The sequence below is a fragment of the Panthera leo genome, chromosome B2, assembly GCF_018350215.1.
Source record: "Panthera leo isolate Ple1 chromosome B2, P.leo_Ple1_pat1.1, whole genome shotgun sequence".
NCBI classification, from domain to species: domain Eukaryota; kingdom Metazoa; phylum Chordata; class Mammalia; order Carnivora; family Felidae; genus Panthera; species Panthera leo.
In genome coordinates, this window is record NC_056683.1 from 101,910,079 (window position 1) to 101,928,993 (window position 18,915).

The window sequence follows — 18,915 nt, forward strand, 5'->3', positions numbered from 1 at the left end:
TATATATATATGTAAAATTTTAGCTCTGTTTCCCAAGAAGCAGTGACACTCCAGTGGCAATGAGCACTTTGAGAACACATTTTGGTTTCCAAATAACATTCTCTAACTAAAAGGAACTCCTTAGATAAACAATTGATTTCAGCCTTTGGGTAGGGAAGATACAAAATCAGTTTGGATTATCTTGTACCAGCAAGTAAGGAAGTGCTCAAAGAATGATGTAAACAATGTCAAAATGACCTGAGAGTCAACTTACAAGGGTTCTTACTGGCCAAATCTGGAAAACTTTGAGAATCAGTATAAAGAATGATAGTAATAGTTCACAATCTATTGAATAAATTAGGAATCCATAAATCTATACTGATAAAAATGATTGAATGAATTAATAAATTAAGGAGGTGAAAAAGATTTATCCAGTAGTAGAAAACCAACTAATAAACAATGGAAATAGAAAAATCACCGTTTGATAGCCATATAATGGTCATTAATTTAGGCAGGAATCAGGGAAGAATGCTAAGGGTGGTCAGTGCAGGCTTAATGAGTTTGAGGCTATTGGTATAATTCTGAAATATCTCAACACAAAATCATTATCAATTACAAAAGGAGAAGATGGGAATTTTAAGGTGAAGAAGACTGGCCACTTAACCAGGTTATCAAAGTTGGCATCCGCAGGTGTGGGATGGCTGGTCGCTTTGTGCCTTCCATCATGCAATCAACTGGGGAAGAACACAGCATCATTTCCAAGGTCTTCCTGCCAGGAATGGGTGATCTGAGTCTGGTCATAAGAAAACTTCATAAAGACCCAGGTTGAGGGGCATCCTACCAAATGAAACATCTATCTTCTTTAATCTCTCAAGGTCATGAATCGCAGGGAAAGACTAAGGAAATGCTCCAGATTAAAGAGGAGTACAAAGTGGTATAAACAAAAACACAAACAAACAAGGAAAAAGACACTCTTGGAATAACTGTCAAAATTTGAATGGGGCTTGTGGAGTGGAAGGTAGCATTGTATCAATTCCCTAATTTGGAAGATTACTTGGCATCAAGAAGAGAGTGTCTTTTTTTTGAGAAATGTACACGGGACTTTCAGGCATCGTGTCTACATGAATACATGAGATATGAAAGCATTGTGAACAGTTCTTTCAACTTTTCTGTAAGTTTGAAATATTTTTTTAAAAAAACCTTAAAGAAAAGTTAAAAAAAAAAAGAAATTTGCAACACATATGAAAAAAGAAATAAAGTACAGATGCTAGAATTTTCCTTCATAACAGGAGGTAGAACACGAAGCTTTAAATTCATTATTAAAAAAAAAAAAAAAAAAAAAAAAGTTAGGGGCTCCTGGCTGGCTCATGCGATTCTTGATCTCAGGATTGTAAATTTGAGTCCTACATTGGTTGTAGAGATTACTTAAAAAAAGAAATGTTACAGACCATTTTAAATGTATCAGACTCTGAAAACCATCAAGTACAGATGATAAAATACTTGCAGTTTTGACTCACCGGTATCATTGGCATTTAAATAAGTAAAAAAAAAGAAAGCAAGAAAGCAAGCAAGGGAAAGGGAAGGGAAAGGGAAAGGAAAGGGAAGGGAAGGGAAGGGAAGGGAAGGAAAGGAAAGGAAAGGAAAGAAAGGAAAGGAAAGGAAAGGAAAGGAAAGGAAAGGAAAGGAAAGGAAAGGAAAGGAAAGGAAAGGAAAGGAAGGAAAGGAAAGGAAAGGAAAGGAAAGGAAAGGAAAGGAAAGGAAAGTTAAGTTCATGGTTTTCAAACTGTCTTTCCCCGAATTTCAAGGAAGTGACTCAAGTGTTCCATAGATATTTAGTTTGAATTTCATTATAAAAATATGCTTTCAAATAAACAAAAATATTTAAAAATAACAAAAATACATTCAGCACTATATAAAAACAATAATTTTAAAAGAACATCTACACTATGATAAAATATGTTCTATACTGAATAAGAAGCCACCAATACATTAGCTTACCATCTCCATCTAGATATTTGAATTTACTGTAAATGTGTTATTTATTGATTAGATAGAGCTCTGATTTTTGCCTTTTATTCAGGACAGCTTCTATCAGCCTAGCTAAATTTATAAATTCAGATACTAATCACTATTGGTATGAAGTATAACTTCTCTTTAATCAATTTTATTTTTCGAATAAAAATACAGAAATTAATTTGATGGTAAAACTGATATAATCCAACAACTCTGTTTTCTAACTCGTAAAGTTCTTTTTCTTTTTTTCCCAAAGTTTTTAATTTTAATTCCAGTATAGTTAACATACAATGTTATATTAACTTCAGTATATACTAGTATATAGTAGTTTCAGGTATATAATGTAATGTAATTCATTATCTTTTCTTTTTTTTTTTTTTTTTAAGTGTATTTATTTTGAGAGACAGAGAGAGAGCACAAGCAGGAAAGGCGCAGAGAGAGAGGGAGTGAGAAGAATCCCAAGCAGGCTCTGCACTGTCATCACAGAGCCCAACGTGGGGCTCAAACTCACAAACTGTGAGACCATCACCTAAACTGAAATCAACTCAGATGCTTAACTGCCTGAGCCACACAAGCACCCTTCAACAGTATCTTTCCCAACTCTTGATTTTGAATACCAGTGTTCATAGGAACAGTTTCTTAACATGATTGACTTTATAATAAGCAAATACTATCAATTTCACCTTATAAACACACATATTAGTAAGATCCTAGTTTTATCTATTTTGTATACTGATTTTTTTCTAACGGATATCTAAGGAAAGAATTATACTAAAAATTATAACAATATACTGAATTGAAAGCCATTTGTATAAGATATTGCTTTAAAATAAGTTGTAGGATAAGATACATTTCCTCTTTCATTTTGTTAGGCAATTAGTAAGAACAAAATATAAAGGCAGCTCACTCTGGAAAAACGTGCCCCTGATCCTTTAAATGGCATATTTTGCCAGATAATCTGGAGGAGGGTAGAATTAATGACCAATAATGAAACACAATTGTGTATCATTTGATGTCTTCAGCTCCTTTGTGATACAAGAACCTGTGTTGTTCGCATCAGTCAAAGCCAACTGACAGCAGTAAATAGACTCTTCACGTTTGAGAACCATGCATTTCATTAATTGGTTTCTCCAACACTTGCAGAAGAAAACATCAAAAGAAAACAACACACACCAAGAAAAACTATTTTACTAAAGAATTGTGCCCTAATCCTCCCAGAGCCTTAGATCCTTGGGCTTCAACAAGAGAAATTTCGTACCTTGTCGCCTCTCGACATTTGGCAATGTTGAGGACACCTAACTGCCACTTCTGGGGGAATGCTACTGGCATCTAGTAAGTAGAATCCAGGAATGCTGCTAAAGCACCCTATGAAGCACAGGACAGCCCCCACCACAAATTGTCCAGCTCGAAGTATCAACAGGGCCACAGTTGAGAAATCCTGCCTTGAGGTGCCCTTACAGAAGATCCTCAAGTAAGTATTACTTTCTTACAGAAGAGCCAAGGAAAATTTTTAGACTGTTCTCGATTCATACCTGAGCTTCTAAGTGCTTTCCCCCCACCGCCCTTCATTCCCTGTTTCTTCTTAGCTCCCCAGTGATGGATTGATCTTTCAACTTCACTTCCTGTTTAACTCAGAAATGGGATTTATTATTCTATGATACTTAGACTTTTCCCCACCTCCCCCCAAATTCTAAATTCTAGACGATTTACTCTTCCTTATGTTTAAAGAGACAGGACAGTAAATGAGAAAGTCTTCACCAAAAAAGTAATACACAGCACAGTCTTCAGCTTTATAGGTCAAGAAATTTGACTTTACTGGGGCGCCTGGGTGGCTCAGTCGGTTGAGTGACCAACTTTGGCTCAGGTCATGATCTCACAGTTTGTGAGTTCAAGCCCCAGATCAGACTCTGTGCTGACAGCTCAGAACCTGGAGCCTGCTTCGGATTCTGGGTCTCCCTCTATCTCTGCCCCCCGCCCCCCTTGCTCACTCTCTGTCTCTCTCTGTCTCAGAAATAAATAAACATTAAAAAAGAATTAAAAAAAAAGAAATTTGACTTTACTAATTCAAACACAGTGTGTTTATTCAAACAGTGATTCCCATCCTGTTTCTAAGAAGGATTGCTGAGATTGTTTCCTTTTTACACCCAGCCATACTCTTTATATTTTAGAATACTTTGTCTAACAAACTGCATTTAATCATCTATTAGTCAAAAACATAATTGCTAGGGGCGCCTGGGTGGCGCAGTCGGTTAAGCGTCCGACTTCAGCCAGGTCACGATCTTGCGGTCCGTGAGTTCGAGCCCCGCGTCAGGCTCTGGGCTGATGGCTCGGAGCCTGGAGCCTGTTTCCGATTCTGTGTCTCCCTCTCTCTCTGCCCCTCCCCCGTTCATGCTCTGTCTCTCTCTGTCCCAAAAATAAAATAAAAAACATTGAAAAAAAAAATTAAAAAAAAAAAAAAAAAAAAAAAAAAACATAATTGCTAGAACCACTGAACAGTAACCAATGTAGCTGTCCTATGATGTGACAGAATTCTTGCAAAGAATCTTTAGCTAGAATAATCGGCTATTATAACCCAGTTGACAATAAGCATGTGATTTCTATAAGGTGTATTGATATATTGGCAATAGTTTGAAATTTCTCATTTCTACCTTCATGGACTAACCTTTTCCAAACTCTTAAGAAGTTAATTAAGACAATGACTTATATGATCAATTTATTTAAAAGGACTAGAACTGATGCAAAATAATAGCGCTTGTAATATATCCTGAGGTTTCCTTCCTGTTTGGGGCTTAGATAAAATATTGGCGAGAGACAAATGAGAGAAAATAAAGTTGGAAAGTTTCCCAAGGAAATTTCCACTAACCTGGTGGTCACATACGATTTCTCCAGAATGAATTTAGTCCAGGGGAATCAACACTTCATTTGGGAGAAGTTATTCCTGGTTCCTGGCAGGAGAAGCTGGAAGGTAGGTCTGGATTCCAAACAATTCCTGCCCTTAATTCATCCCTATCAGATTCCACCCCACTGAAATGACTTCAGTCTTTCTACATCATCACATTCCAGTCAGAAATCCTTTGCGAACACACCCACTCTCTAAATGAAGATTGGGGAAACACCCTCTGTGTATCAGCAAGGTGGGTTTCTCGTCACAGGAATATTCTGTCATTCTGTGTTGATTTTTTACTACATGGAGAAGACAAACTTCTCTTGACCTCTTTCTCATATTTGGGGACCATCTTACTGGAGTTCCCTATTAAATAAGTACACTGATAACATGAAATACTCAACTAAAAATGTCAGCTCAGGTGTAATTCTACCAAGAAGTACAACTGCCTTATGCCCCAACATCTGCGCCCTCATCTGTAGGCACAATTCCCAGATTCTCAACTTTTAATAATAGCAGGATGGATGGCTTTTCCTTTTCACAAGTTATCAGTGTTGACCAGACAGAAGAGAATTCATTTTAATTGAATGTCTCTGAAATCCTTACTAAAAGGAACTGAGTGGTTTTCCATCAATTTCCTTCTGAACCGTGTGTGACCTGATACTTCTCAACAATACACAACATTGGCACACTTCATTGGATGCTTCTTCCAGGTCAGGACTGAGATTTAAGAGCTGAGATTTACTGACCAAAAATCTTGTAGAAATTGTATGCTGGATTTGTATTATCTATCTCTTCCCTTCTTCACCTTTGCCCCAGGCAGCTTCAGATCACGTTGTATCTCCAAATCTAGATTCTGATTCAGCAGTCAGTGCCTTCAGTTAGTTTCCACTTAACTGATTTTTTTGAGGGATTTGGAAATGACAAATAATGATCTTTCTTTATTAAACAATTTAAAAATATCAATTACCAGGGCGCTTGGGTGGCTCAGTCAGTTAAGTGACTGACTCTTAGTTTCAGCTTAGGTCATCATCTCATGGTTTTGTGGGTTCAAGCCCCCAATAGGGCTCTCTTCTGATAACGTGGAGTCTGCCTGGGATTCTCTCTCTCTCTCCCTCTCTTGTACCTCCGCTGCTCGCTTGCTCTCTCTCTCTCTCTCAAAATAAACAAACATTTTTTTTTTTTAAATAGCAATTACCTTTAAAATGCTTTCATAGATAAGCTTAGTTTGAATTTCCTGAGAAAACTGAACATTTGTTTTCTCGGGTTTCCACAAATGGTAAGATTTCACCTAGAAACATAATTTTAGGAAATCATAGTCATCTTTACTAATTTTTAAAAACTGCTAATACATTTTAAGTTCACGAGATCTTCACCAGTAGAGTCCTCATTACAGTTTGGCAGCAGAGGTCAATGATGCAATTGTAGTTAACAGAAGATCCATTCTGTAGAAGTTATGCCCCTACGAAAGATCGATTCTGAAGAGGAAATTCTCTTTTAATTTAGTAATCTCCTACAACATATTCTGACTCACCTGATACAAGAGGTCATTTTCAAAAAAGAAGAAAATCAGAGTGATTTCTATTTTATATATGGAAGACATATTAAATGTATATTAAGTATATAAATTGAGCCTAAGGATCAGCACTTTACATAGAACTGGTTGTTGCTGAGTAATACCCTGCATTTTACATATATATGTACATGTGTATATGCAAACATATGTCTATGTGTAAATATATAATATATGCATGTTTGTAAATGCATAATGTTTGGGGTGCCTGGGTGGCTCAGTCAGTGAAAAGTCCGACTTTGGCTCAGGTCACGATCTCATGGTTCGTGGGTTCGAGCCCCGCATCGGGCTCTGTGCTGACAGCTCAGAGCCTGGACCCTGCTTCTGATTCTGTGTCTCCCTCTCTCTCTGTCCCTCCCCTGCTCACGCTCTGACTCTCTCTTTCAATAATAAATAAATGTAAAAAAAAAAAAATTTAAATGCATAATGTTCGTTTGTTTATTATAAAAATAGGATCTTCACCCAGCAGTGAACGGTGAGAGTGGCTATCACAGAAGTTAACCAGTCAGTGCTCAGATTCTACTAGAAGTGTGCAGGAGCTCACAGTCCATCCCCAGAGGCCTGTGTCTGCCAGGAGAGGAGGGCTGAAGCAATACAGGAACAAGCGAGGGGTGCAGATGGGGAGAAGGCTGTCAGAAATAAGCAGATACCATGAAAGCCATTCTAGCAGCAGAGGTGATTTCAGATCTCTTCAGCTACACATCAGAATCAGTCCTAGAGGCGGAGCCAGGCCTCAGCATGAGGGCAGAAGGGCCCCTTGCAAAAAAAGAGGGAAGAGCTAAAACTAAGAGCTGAGGGTGGCCTGCAGAAAATTTATAGCATGGAGGTTATGAGCCCCAGTCTGACCTAGACTGATCTGTTTACCAACCTCACATTGTTACTGGGAGACTTAAATGAGGTAGTAAATTTAGGAACACATAGAGAACCATGCGATATGGTTAAGCTCTCCACAAGCGCCAGTGGTTCTAATAATATTTGTTACCACCATTACTATTATGGCTAGATCCATAAAACAAATAATTATGGAAAACATTCATAGCCCAGATGTGATAGAAAAAGCACTACGACACAGATCTTTTATCTAGAACCTGCGTGATGGTGACATATCTCCCCCGGATGTCATTTCCTTATCTAATTGAACGAGCTGATTGAACCCCGGATACTTAAAATCTTTTTGAGTCTACATACTATGGGAAAATTGTCATATGGCAGAGGTATTTAAGAATCTCAGAAAATTTCACGTCATCAACCTATATTTAATTTTGTGGGGGAAAAAATGTATGTTACTTAAAGTTGCAAAAGCCTACCAATGCAGTGCAAAATCACTGCGGTATGAAACGACTCCACTCTCTGTTGAAAACAATTTAGTATCACTAAGATTTCTTTCATGTCATGCAAACTTGGGTTTGAACTTCAGCTCGGCTATATATTAACTACCTTGCGTAAATTATTTAGCTGCCATTGTAGCTGCCATAAGCTACAATTATGTACAAAATGAATTTTTCCAACGTTCTCATAAAACTAAAATACAAGAAAGTATGGAAAGTGCTTAGAATAATAATGAGTACTTAGTAAATCCACAAAAGTGGTATCTTATTATATGATATATTAATAAATATAAATAAATAAATAAATAAATAAATAAATAAATAAATAAATGCAAATATTCTTGTGCATTTTTTGGAATTTTTGGTAGAAACCACGGTAACATATTTATCTCTTGAAGAGATTACTGCTGCCCTTGAGCAAGTTATGTACTCTCTGACCCTTGATTATCTTGTGTATAAAATGGGAAAGTACTGCCTAGAATATTGTGAGAATAAAATAAAGTATAGAAGGGGTTCTAGCATAATGCCTGCCCAAAATAAAGGTTGCTTTGAAGTCAGTGTGAATGTAATTCATCACGCTTAACAAAACATTGTTTACATTTAACTATTTAAGGTGTAAATATTTACCCTTTTTTTTTTTTAATAGTGAAATGAATCGTATTTACAGTTGCCCTTGTTTTTAAGGAATGAGGAGACCCGAAGAATAGGCATGTGACTGGGAGGAGTGCTGGGAGATAGCTCTGAGTAGTGATCCAGACTTTAATCTACTTTCCTTGATGAGGTCATTTGTACAATAGAGAAAGCATTCACTTGTTTGTAAAGTGATCTGATTGAAAGTGCCAGGCATTGTTTGTTAAAATGCTTCTTTTCAGTTGTAGATCTCCAATCTTTGCTCTTATAGGCAGCCTGACCTATGAAGTGGAATGCCAATGACCTTTTCTCAACAAATTTAAGAGGGGATAGAGCAGAGAAGGAAAGAAATGTACTTAAAGAAATGGTCCAGGACTTCACAGACGACATATGCTTAGGAAAAAATAAAAAAATAAACTTTAGTTTTAGCTGAGGCAGAACAAGCTTCAGATTTTTCCACAATGTGAAACTGGGATTTATCCCATGTTGGATCCAAGTAATGCTAACAAATTAATCCCAATTGGTTTACTCATTTCACCTAGACACATACGAAAATCATCTGCTAAAGGCTCCACCTAGTTGATTGTTCATAGGTATTCCAACAATTTTCCAAAAGTACCAAGTACATCAAAAGCACTGGATTGGGGCGCATGGGTGGCTCAGATGGCTGAGCATCTGACTTTGGTTCAGGTCATGGTCTCATGGTTCATGAGTTTGAGCTGCACATCGGGGTCTCTGTTGTCAGTGTGGAGTCTGCTTTGGATCTTTCTGTCCCTTCCCCCCAACTCCCAGCCCTGCCCCATTCACTGCGCTCTCTCTCCCTCCCTCCCTCTCTCTCAAAAACAAAAAAATAAAAAAAAAAAAAAAACCACTTGATTGGCCTAATGTGTGTAAGTGCACAGTGAAAAAAGGGTAACAGCAAGTTTATTGGGTATATTATCTATACTTAATGAATTGCCATGGCTTCCCATAAACTTCTATTCGTGCAACTCTGGCATTGGCATTAGAAAATAGTTGGGGCACCTGGGTGGCTCAGTGGGTGAAGCATCTGACTCTTGATATTGGCTCAGTTCTAGATCTCATGGTCAAGCACCCTTGTGAGTTCAAGCCCCGACCATCGTGCTTGGCTCAGTTCTAGATCTCATGGTCAAGCACCCTTGTGAGTTCAAGCCCCGACCATCGTGCTTGGCTCAGTTCTAGATCTCATGGTCAAGCACCCTTGTGAGTTCAAGCCCCGACCATTGTGCTCCGCACTGGATGTGAAGCCTACTTTAAAAAAAAAAAAAAAAAAAAGAGCTAGTTATCTCCTTCCGCCACTTAATTCTGATAACCATTGCCTGCTTGTTCTCAGGTTCTTATCTTCTTGGCCTTTGCTCTCCCATCCCCTTTATTAGGTGAGCAAAGAGATTCAGTAGAGCACAGTGCACTGAAAATAATCCACAAATGCTGCGTGACGTTGGACACATTCACAAAATGCTCATCTGGAAAATGAGTATGATTCTTATCTCATAAAGTTTGAGAATTGAGCTAATTCGTGCAAAACTGTTTACAGTAAGACCTAGCACAAGATAGGTACTATTTAAGTTGGGGGATCACATGTCCCAGCTTGCCTGGGAGGGTCCCAATTTATGCTTGTTGTCTCAGCTTCCCAATTAGTTTGGCATTTGTCATTCTTAAGGTGTCCTGGTTTGGAGGATCATTCATGTGCCCAGCCCATGTGCAAGTAGCAAAGCTGCTATATTATTAATAATGATAAATTATACACATGTATTTCCGGTAGGTTAGTGGAGTCCTGATTATGAATGCACATACACATTGAAATACTAATACATGTCGAAATACTCCATAATCAGAAGAGTGTAATAAAAAGAACTAATTCTTACACACTCGCTGTGTGATTTGATGGAAGTTACCTAACCTTTCTCAAATACAGATCCTTTATGTCAAAGCCTATGAACTCAATGGTTGTAGGAATCCAATGAGAAAATATATATGAAAATAATTTGTAAATTATAGCACTTGATATAAGTGAAACATAATTCTTGGACTTTTGGAAGTCCAATCCTTGGAGATCCTTTTCCACTCCTTGGAAAATTTCAAGGATCATGTTTCTATAAATCCATATTTAGAAGCTGGCCCCATGCTGCCACAAGCCTTCTATGTTCCTAGTGTTACATACGTACTACTGAATTTATAATATTTGGTTAGAAAGAAGGCATCATGTAATCAAAATGATCTGCTTGCTCAACCATGCACTGAGACCTCTAGAACTTAACAGTTCCCACTTCTTGACTTGCTTGGGCACTTGAATAGGTACAATAGGATCAGTAGTTAGGTGTATGGGTTAAAGTCATTGTTTTGCCATTAGTGGGCCGAATAGCACTGAGCAAATTATTTAATGAATCTGGGTCTCAACGAGGGGAAGACTACTACCAATTTCACAAAATTATAATGAGACATAAATGAGATCATGATTATAAAAGTCCTAGCACAGTGACCTCATTGCGCTTGACACAGAGTAAAATCGACATAAATGTTAACTATTGCATATAATTTTTAAAGTTCTTAACAAAGTATCAAGGTGAGCTGAATCTTTCTATTTTAGGAGACATGTTATCACTGTGCAGTAGGAGGCTAATAGGCAGATGACTTAGCCCCTGACCTTAAGAAAATTCTAGATTGTGTCTTAAGGTTGCCGGGAAGGCAGCAGCTCATTCAGGTGGACAAATATGTATTAAGTAATTGTTATATGCAAAACACTGTGCTCAGCACAGTGGAATATAAGAAAATAAGTCAAGGTTGACGAGAAGCTTATACCAATAGCAGTCTAACAAATTATACAGGAAATAAGCAGAATACAGAAAGTGGTATAAGAAAGATATAATAAATATTTAAGCTCCGTGAAGATTATGATATTTGAAGCTAAATTTTAGAGATCTCATGAAGACAGGTCCATGGATGTTACATTTGGATTTGCTCTGAAAGTGTGGACAGGCAGGGGGGAAGGCAAGAACGTTCTAGGAACTGAAGGAAAAAAAGAAGGATTTATTCCCAATATTTAGCGGTCTGTCAGAGTCAAAGTGCATTCATGGGCTATTGGTGTGGAACTTAAAAACAAGGTAATAGATTTTTTAAATCTCTGCATCAACCCTGCTCAGGATAATCTATAAAATGTTACTACTCACTCACTAAGTTGTATCATTTTTAACTTGTCTTGCGTGCTTCAGGGATCAAAGATATTTGGCCCATTCTGATCGTTTGAAAACTATTTCAAGTAGGATGACTTGGCTTTTGATATTGTATGTTTTATGTATATAAACCCACATTATAATCATGATGCATAATCATGCTGATAAATTTTCTAATAATGAGTGGTATAGAGAAAATATGCCAATAAAACTAGTTTGAATTGTTAGCCCATTCAGTGGCATTCATTACTTTAGTAAAAGTTTAACATATATTTTGGAATATGTGTCAAGAATGTGAATAAGGAATTAAAAACTAAGATTATGGGACTTTCTCTACCGTTAATCTACTGTTAAACAACAGGAAATAAAGTTGGTTCATAGTTCCTATAGCCATATACTGTGCATACCAAAAATTGATTACGTCTGCTGTTTTTACTCCATTTGAACTGATGTAGTCTTTTCTAAATTGGTTTGTCTTTTTAGATAGATTTTTCTTGTTGTTGTTGTGATTGTGGTTGGATTTCAGAAAATGAGATTCTCTGCTTACATGTTGCAGTTGGGCTAAGGCACTATAAATCATTCCTATTGAAAAAGCTACCTAAGTGTGAATGCATTGAGTAAAATACAGTTGCTACATCTATCTAATGGATAAATTTAGCTTTTCAAGCAAATTAAAGCTGCCAATCCTTTATTGAAAGGGATGTTTTCAATCCTGATTGCAAATACATATATTTATTCTCTATGGATAATTGTATTTTCTCCTTTGGTAAAGCAGATATCCTTTCTGCATTTGGATATCAGAAAGAAATATAACGGGCTCTGTCTCTCTACCCTCTCCCACTCATGCTGTTTCTCTCTCTCAAAAACAAATAAACATTTAAAAAATTAAAAAAAAAAAAAAAGAAAAGAAAAAGGAGGCACCTGGGTGGCTCAGTCAGTTAAGCACCCAACTTCGGCTCAGGTCATGATCTCGTGGTTCATGGGTTCAAGCCCCACATCGGGCTCTGTGCTGACAGCTCAGAGTATGGAGCACAACTTGGAGTTCTGTCTGTCTGTCTCGCTGTCTGTCCCTCTCCTGCTCATGCTCTGTCTCTCTATCAAAAATAAATAAACATTTTTAAAAATTAAAAAAAAAAGAAATATAACTGGGATTATAACATCTCCCAATACTCTCATTTTCAACCTCAGATTCTTCCCCTCACTAATCTGATGTTCTGACTCTCTGTTATATCTTTTATAGATGTTTCATTGAATCGGCAACCATCTTGAAAAATGCATGTAGGCCAAAGAGTTTTACATGCTTTTAAATTGTCCATCTGCAAAATTACTTAAAGCTACTTATATACATCATCAAATCAATTATTCTGGTGTTCAACGCAATAAAAATAACACTCATAATTTTTAAAAGTGGAACCACTTTGGTTGAATTAGAAGCCTTCATATTAAACCAATCTACATGCATGACATCATAGATAAACTTAATTTGGATGCACTTTTGTATCCAAAACATGACATTTAAAGAAAAGATGTAAAAGGTAAATTTTTTGTTAAGAGGCAGATTAATTTTTTTTTTTCCCATGGTACCCAGGGCTACAGGCGAAAAGAACCCTGGAATAGAAAGTATCTCTAGGGGCGCCTGGGTGGCTCAGTCAGTAAAGTGACCGACTTGGGTTCAGGTCATGATCTCGTGGTTCATGGGTTCAAGCCCCACACCGGACTCTGTGTTGACAGCTCAGAGCCTGGAGCCTGCTTCAGAGTCTGTGTCTCCCTGTCTCTCTGCTCCCCCCCCCCCCCGACTTATGCTCTGTTTCTCTCCATCTCTCAAAAATGAATAAAAGTTAAAAAAAAAAAAAATAACGAAAAGAAAGTATCTCTGTATTCTAGTCCTAGAGCTGATTGATTCCAAGAAAGCCTTTTAGCTCCCTATGAAAAGCAAAAAGAAATACTTCTCCACAAACATTTTATAGATATATTGCTTTAAAAATGCAATAAAGAGGGGCCTGAGTGGCTCACTCGGATAAGCGTCCAACTTCGGCTCAGGTCATGATCTTACAGTTTGTAAGTTTGAGCCCCACATCGGGCTCTCTTCAGATCACAGCCCCCTTCAATCCTCTGTCGCCCTCTCTGTCTGCCCCCTCCCCCTCTCACATGTGTGTGCGCTCTCTCTCTCTAAAAAATAAATAAAAATTTTTTAAAAATGTAGTAAATATTATTGGTAATATCAGCAACAAAAATAATTTTATATTTTAAATAAATACTAAATGATCGCTTTAAAGAAAAGGGAGAATTTGAGTGCTGGCCTTGAACGTTGCTCAGCCAACCGAGTGAGAGGGTCACAGCCATGCTCTGCTTACAGTATCTCTAAGATCAAAGAAAATGCTGGGATTGGTCGGGCTGTGTGTGTGTTTAAGTGGTCCTACTTCTGTTATTGGGGTCATCAAAGTAATAACACCGAACCTGAAAAACATCGGTTTGGGGCAGAGGAAATAACCCTGAAATGTGATGACACAAAGCACTAATGTGTAGGAAAATGCAAAAGCTGGCTGGGCGGGGTGGTGAGCCTCCTCCTTAGGCTGCAATTCATTCTCAGCGTCCCTGACAACACTGATTTGGATATGCACGTTAGGCCTTCAGAATGAATGAAGCAGTCAAGTTGTCTTTTACCCACCCAAGAAGGCTTTTTGTCCATACTCCTCAGTAAGAAGGAATAAATGAGTTAACCCAAGATTTTTTTTTTTATTTTTACCATTAAGAATTTATTTTCTTCTATTACATTATGGAAGAAAATTCCACACCTACTTGCCCTTTGCTCTTTCAGTGACAGAACAGATGAACTCTTGAAGTCGCTTTTGGCTTTAAGATGTGGGCTCTCCATGCTCCCTTTGTGGAGTAAGGGACAAAGGGGGGTGCTGGGTGTAGGAAACGCAGGTGTAGGAAAGGGGCGAGTTAGTGCTCATTATCCTCCAATTTATCAGGGTGGTGCCATCGGCTGCAGAAGCATTGAACCCTGCTGAGCAAATAGCATAAATTCCAAAAGGCACTTTCTGGAACAGAGAGAACTAGGGCAGCATCAGTTCTACTACTGTTCTTCCAGCAACTCTGTGACATGCGGGAATATACACACTACAGGGGTCTGTGACATCGGTCTCTTAATTTCAGTAGCCTGCACAATGTTGGGCACTGACTGTCACTGTATTTTCCTCCACTCCCCTGTCTTTCCCTCAAAGGGAAAACCAGAGACATCCCTCCCTGACTAAATGGTCTCTAGATCCAAAAAAAAAAAAAAAAGTAACTACTGTAAGGAGAGAATAAAGAATCCAATATGTCTCCATTTCTATAATTACTTTTTTTCCCTAAAATCTGAACTGTACAATCTGTGAACACAGGCATTCCAACATGAGAGCTAGGTTCTTTAATTCTGTATCACTCTATTACCCCCCAAGGAATTCAAATTTAACATAGTCTGCAGCTTAAAAGCAGCATAAAATAAAATCTCAGAAAATGTCATGGCAGCACGTCAAATATTTAATGTCAGGTTCCCTTATGTTCATTGCATTGCAAAAGGCAACCACCAATTATGCAATTTTGGAATGATATTTTACTTTGTAATTAAAAACCAAGCTCCCCGTGCTTGGTATTTGTAGCACATATGTGCAAAGCAATTGCTCCTTGGGAAGGAAAGAGGGTATCTTTGCACTTTGAAAGACCTCTGCTTACAAGCTGTTATAAATAAGCTGTTCTTTGTTAGTGGAGAGCACCTCACGTGGCACTTGGGCACGTTATAGGGGAATCACCAAATGGCATACAAGAGTAAGCCCACTGTTCAGAAAGTGTTATTATACCGTTTCTTTGTTCAATATTACCAATAATATTGCCTTAATTTACTTATAAGACCGAAAGCGTCATCTCATATGTTCTCAGCTTCTCCTTGTCTTTCAGCCCGAAATTGGCATGATTGGACTATTTGAATATAATTTAAATAACAACATACCCCTTGATATGATGCTGTGGAACAAAAAGTACCTGTAAAACTTGAAACAAACACCATCTTGTTGATGGTCTCTTGCTTCTCCTTTATGTGTAGAGCTCCAAGAATGAGAAGCATGCATTTTAATGAGGTCTCTTCATTTGAAGTCCATTCCTCTTTATGAACTGCCCCTGTAGGCCGAGAATGTGGGCTTTCCTTCATTCTGATACAATGTAGCTCTCAACTTGCCTAAATAAGGAAGAGCACTACAAACATTTAAGTATTGGTTCACAATTTACTTTCAACCAATGGAATTAATGTTCTATCTTAACCAAGGGCCAGTTAAATTAAGGTACAATACTCATGTAATGCAATACTTATGCAAGCAAATACAATACTTTAATTGGGACACTAAGAAAATCTCAAATACCTATAGAGCAAAATTTTGCAGATAACCAAATCTTCACTTCCATGTATACCAAATCTTCTCCCCCCCAAATCCTTTTAATGTTTGCAAAGTTTTAGGTGGAAATCATTCTTAAATATATTACCCAATTTTCTACCACCTTCAATATTGATCGCAATAAAAATTTTTTCACAATGACTCAGGGCCACTTTAGAGCATCAGTTATTATTTAGTACTCTAATATAAGAATGACCTCAAGACCTAAAGCACTGTTTTCCCTGTTACTAAATTATTCCACCCAATTGTTTTCAACGTACCGTAGCATTTTACAGTTTTTGGTTCCTTCCTAGCTACTGAGAGTTTAAACTTTCCTTCTTAGTCTTGTCATTGTGCATACAAGGAGTAAAATATTGCCTTTTTTAAATGACTTTTACTCTACTTTGTTTTTTTTTTAATTTTTAAATGTTTATTTATTTTTGAGGGGAAGAGGGGCAAAGAGAGAGGAAGACACAGAATCCGAAGCAAGCTCCAGGCTCTGAGCTTTCAGCACAGAGCTTGACATGGGGCTCGAACACACGAACCACCAGATCATGACTTGAGCTGAAGTCGGTCGCTTAACCCACTGAGCCACCCAGGCGCCCCTACTCTACTTTGGACTCATGATAAGTTGTTGGAGCTATATTTGAACACGAACATACACACACCAATTAACAACTTCTGGGACATGTCTGTTGATAAAGGTCTGAGCTTTCTTGTGCAGATTTTGCAATGTTCATTTAGTCTATTCAGAGACCTTTATACCTAAAGTCCTAGTCTATTATTTCAGGTAGGTGAGCTACTGGTTTATTGAGTTCTCTATAAAAGGGGTATCACTGTACTATAACGGACTCAAACTTCAGAGAAGGCAGGTCATTTAGTATTGGTTCCTAGAAAAAGGCTTTAACAAGATGAAGTCCGTTGTTTTTTCCTTAACTATAAAAATATTTTAAGTAGTAAACGAAACAAAGCCAGGAAAAAAACAAAGTTGATAGTTGATTTTTAAAAAAATTCTTCCTTGGTTGGTACTATACTAAATTCTAAACATGTGACCTATTATAGGATGTAACTTAAAATACTAGGCCTATTTTATAGCTTACCCATGGTGCTGAGATAACAGAAGTATATAAAAGCCCACTTATAACATGGTCCCATAGTACAGACTCTTAAATGTACTGTTTTAGCAGAACTCCGGTATCAGACTGGAATTGTATTAAAGTTTGTACAGTGTAACATTAAGAATCTAGCACTGTAAAAATACAATGCTAGATATCAAACAGCAAAGTGCTAGGGAGGTATTTAAAACTGAGGAAAGAGGACTGGAAAATAGCTTTTATTTTACATTCTATATTTCTATATAGTTTAACTTTTTTAACAACACTTATGGGAGCATATGAATGCATATATGTGTATATATGTGTAGGTATATGTGTGTGTGTATAATTGTTTTTCAGTTAAAAAAAAGTCTTTTGATTACAAATAAAACCATACAAAAAAAGATACCCAGTTTCATTTCAAACAAACCAAATAAGTTTCACTTCTCTGTGGGAAGACTCCAATACAATCAGAATTTTTTGCTGCTTACTTATTCCTTGAATGTATTCAGGCTGAGTGTTGTGTCAGTTTTCTAGGGCTGCTGAACAAAGTACCACGACATGGGTTCCTTAAATAAGAGAAACTTATTATCTCACAGTTCAGGAGGCTAGAAATCCAAAATCAAGAGTTAAATTGGGTTGACTCCTTCTGATGGCAGTGTGGGGAGTTGATTCCTTCTGAGGGCTGTGTGGGAAGGGTCTGTTTTGGGCCTCACTCCTTGCCTTGTAGGAGGCTGTCTTCATGTTCCCATGGCCTTCTTCCCGTATATGTATGTTTCCATATTTCCCCTTTTAATACAAACAGCAGTTATATAATGGACTCGTTTTACCTGGATTACCTCTGCAAAGCCACTGTCTCCCCTTAAAGTCATATCCTGAGGTCCTAGGCGATAGGACTTCCACAAATGAATTTGAGAGGGACTCAGTTCAACCCACACCAGCTGTCAGCAATCGATAGCCCTCATGGAGATCCAGTCAGTCGGACCATTTTCCGCAAAAGCTTTGGGCCCACCGCCTCCCAGCCCCTCTGACCACACCTCCTGTCTCTTTCCTCTCAGCTTCTGTTCGCAACTCAGGTAAAGTTGGAGGCAGCCACAGGTCACTTCTGCCATCAAGCAAGTCGTGTTTTTAGGGAAATAATTCAAAAGGTAGCTGGGAAATCTCTTTTTGTAAAGACAGAAATTTTCCTGGAAGCCGAGAGTCCTGCCTACACACTGCCTACACAGACCACAACTGACAATTAATTTTTTTTCTTTAGGGAAAACGTTACTGCTTAAAAACTCATTTTGTTAGGGCAGGCACAGTTGCACATTAAAATGTAAAACCAAAACAATATTCCATACATGCACATACCAATCCTGGGATTTTCATTTCACCTAATCCTGAATGAGATTTTTTACATGAAAGTATATATCTGGCTAATTCCTGCTTATATCTTCCTGATTCCTATTTTCTTAAATTTTTATGCTAAAAGATCCCAAACTTCCCATATATCTTATGTTAAAAGGAAATCTCAAAAGTAATTGTTTTTATAGAATCACAAAAAGAGGACCCTTAGCAATTAGCCATGGCAAAACCTTCATTTCACAGATAAGGAAACTAGACCCAAAGGGGTATTTCTTGGTGATGTTGAGTGAATCACTGGAAGAAAATCATGTTCCTTAGGTGGATGACCTCTAAGGTTCCATGCCTGTCTTCTTAATATTAGCAATTACGATCAAGCTTACAAGACTCACAGAGTCTTTACAAAAGTAATGAATTTGTGGGAAAAAAACAAAAAACAAAAACAAGAAACAGAAAGCACTGCATATATACCT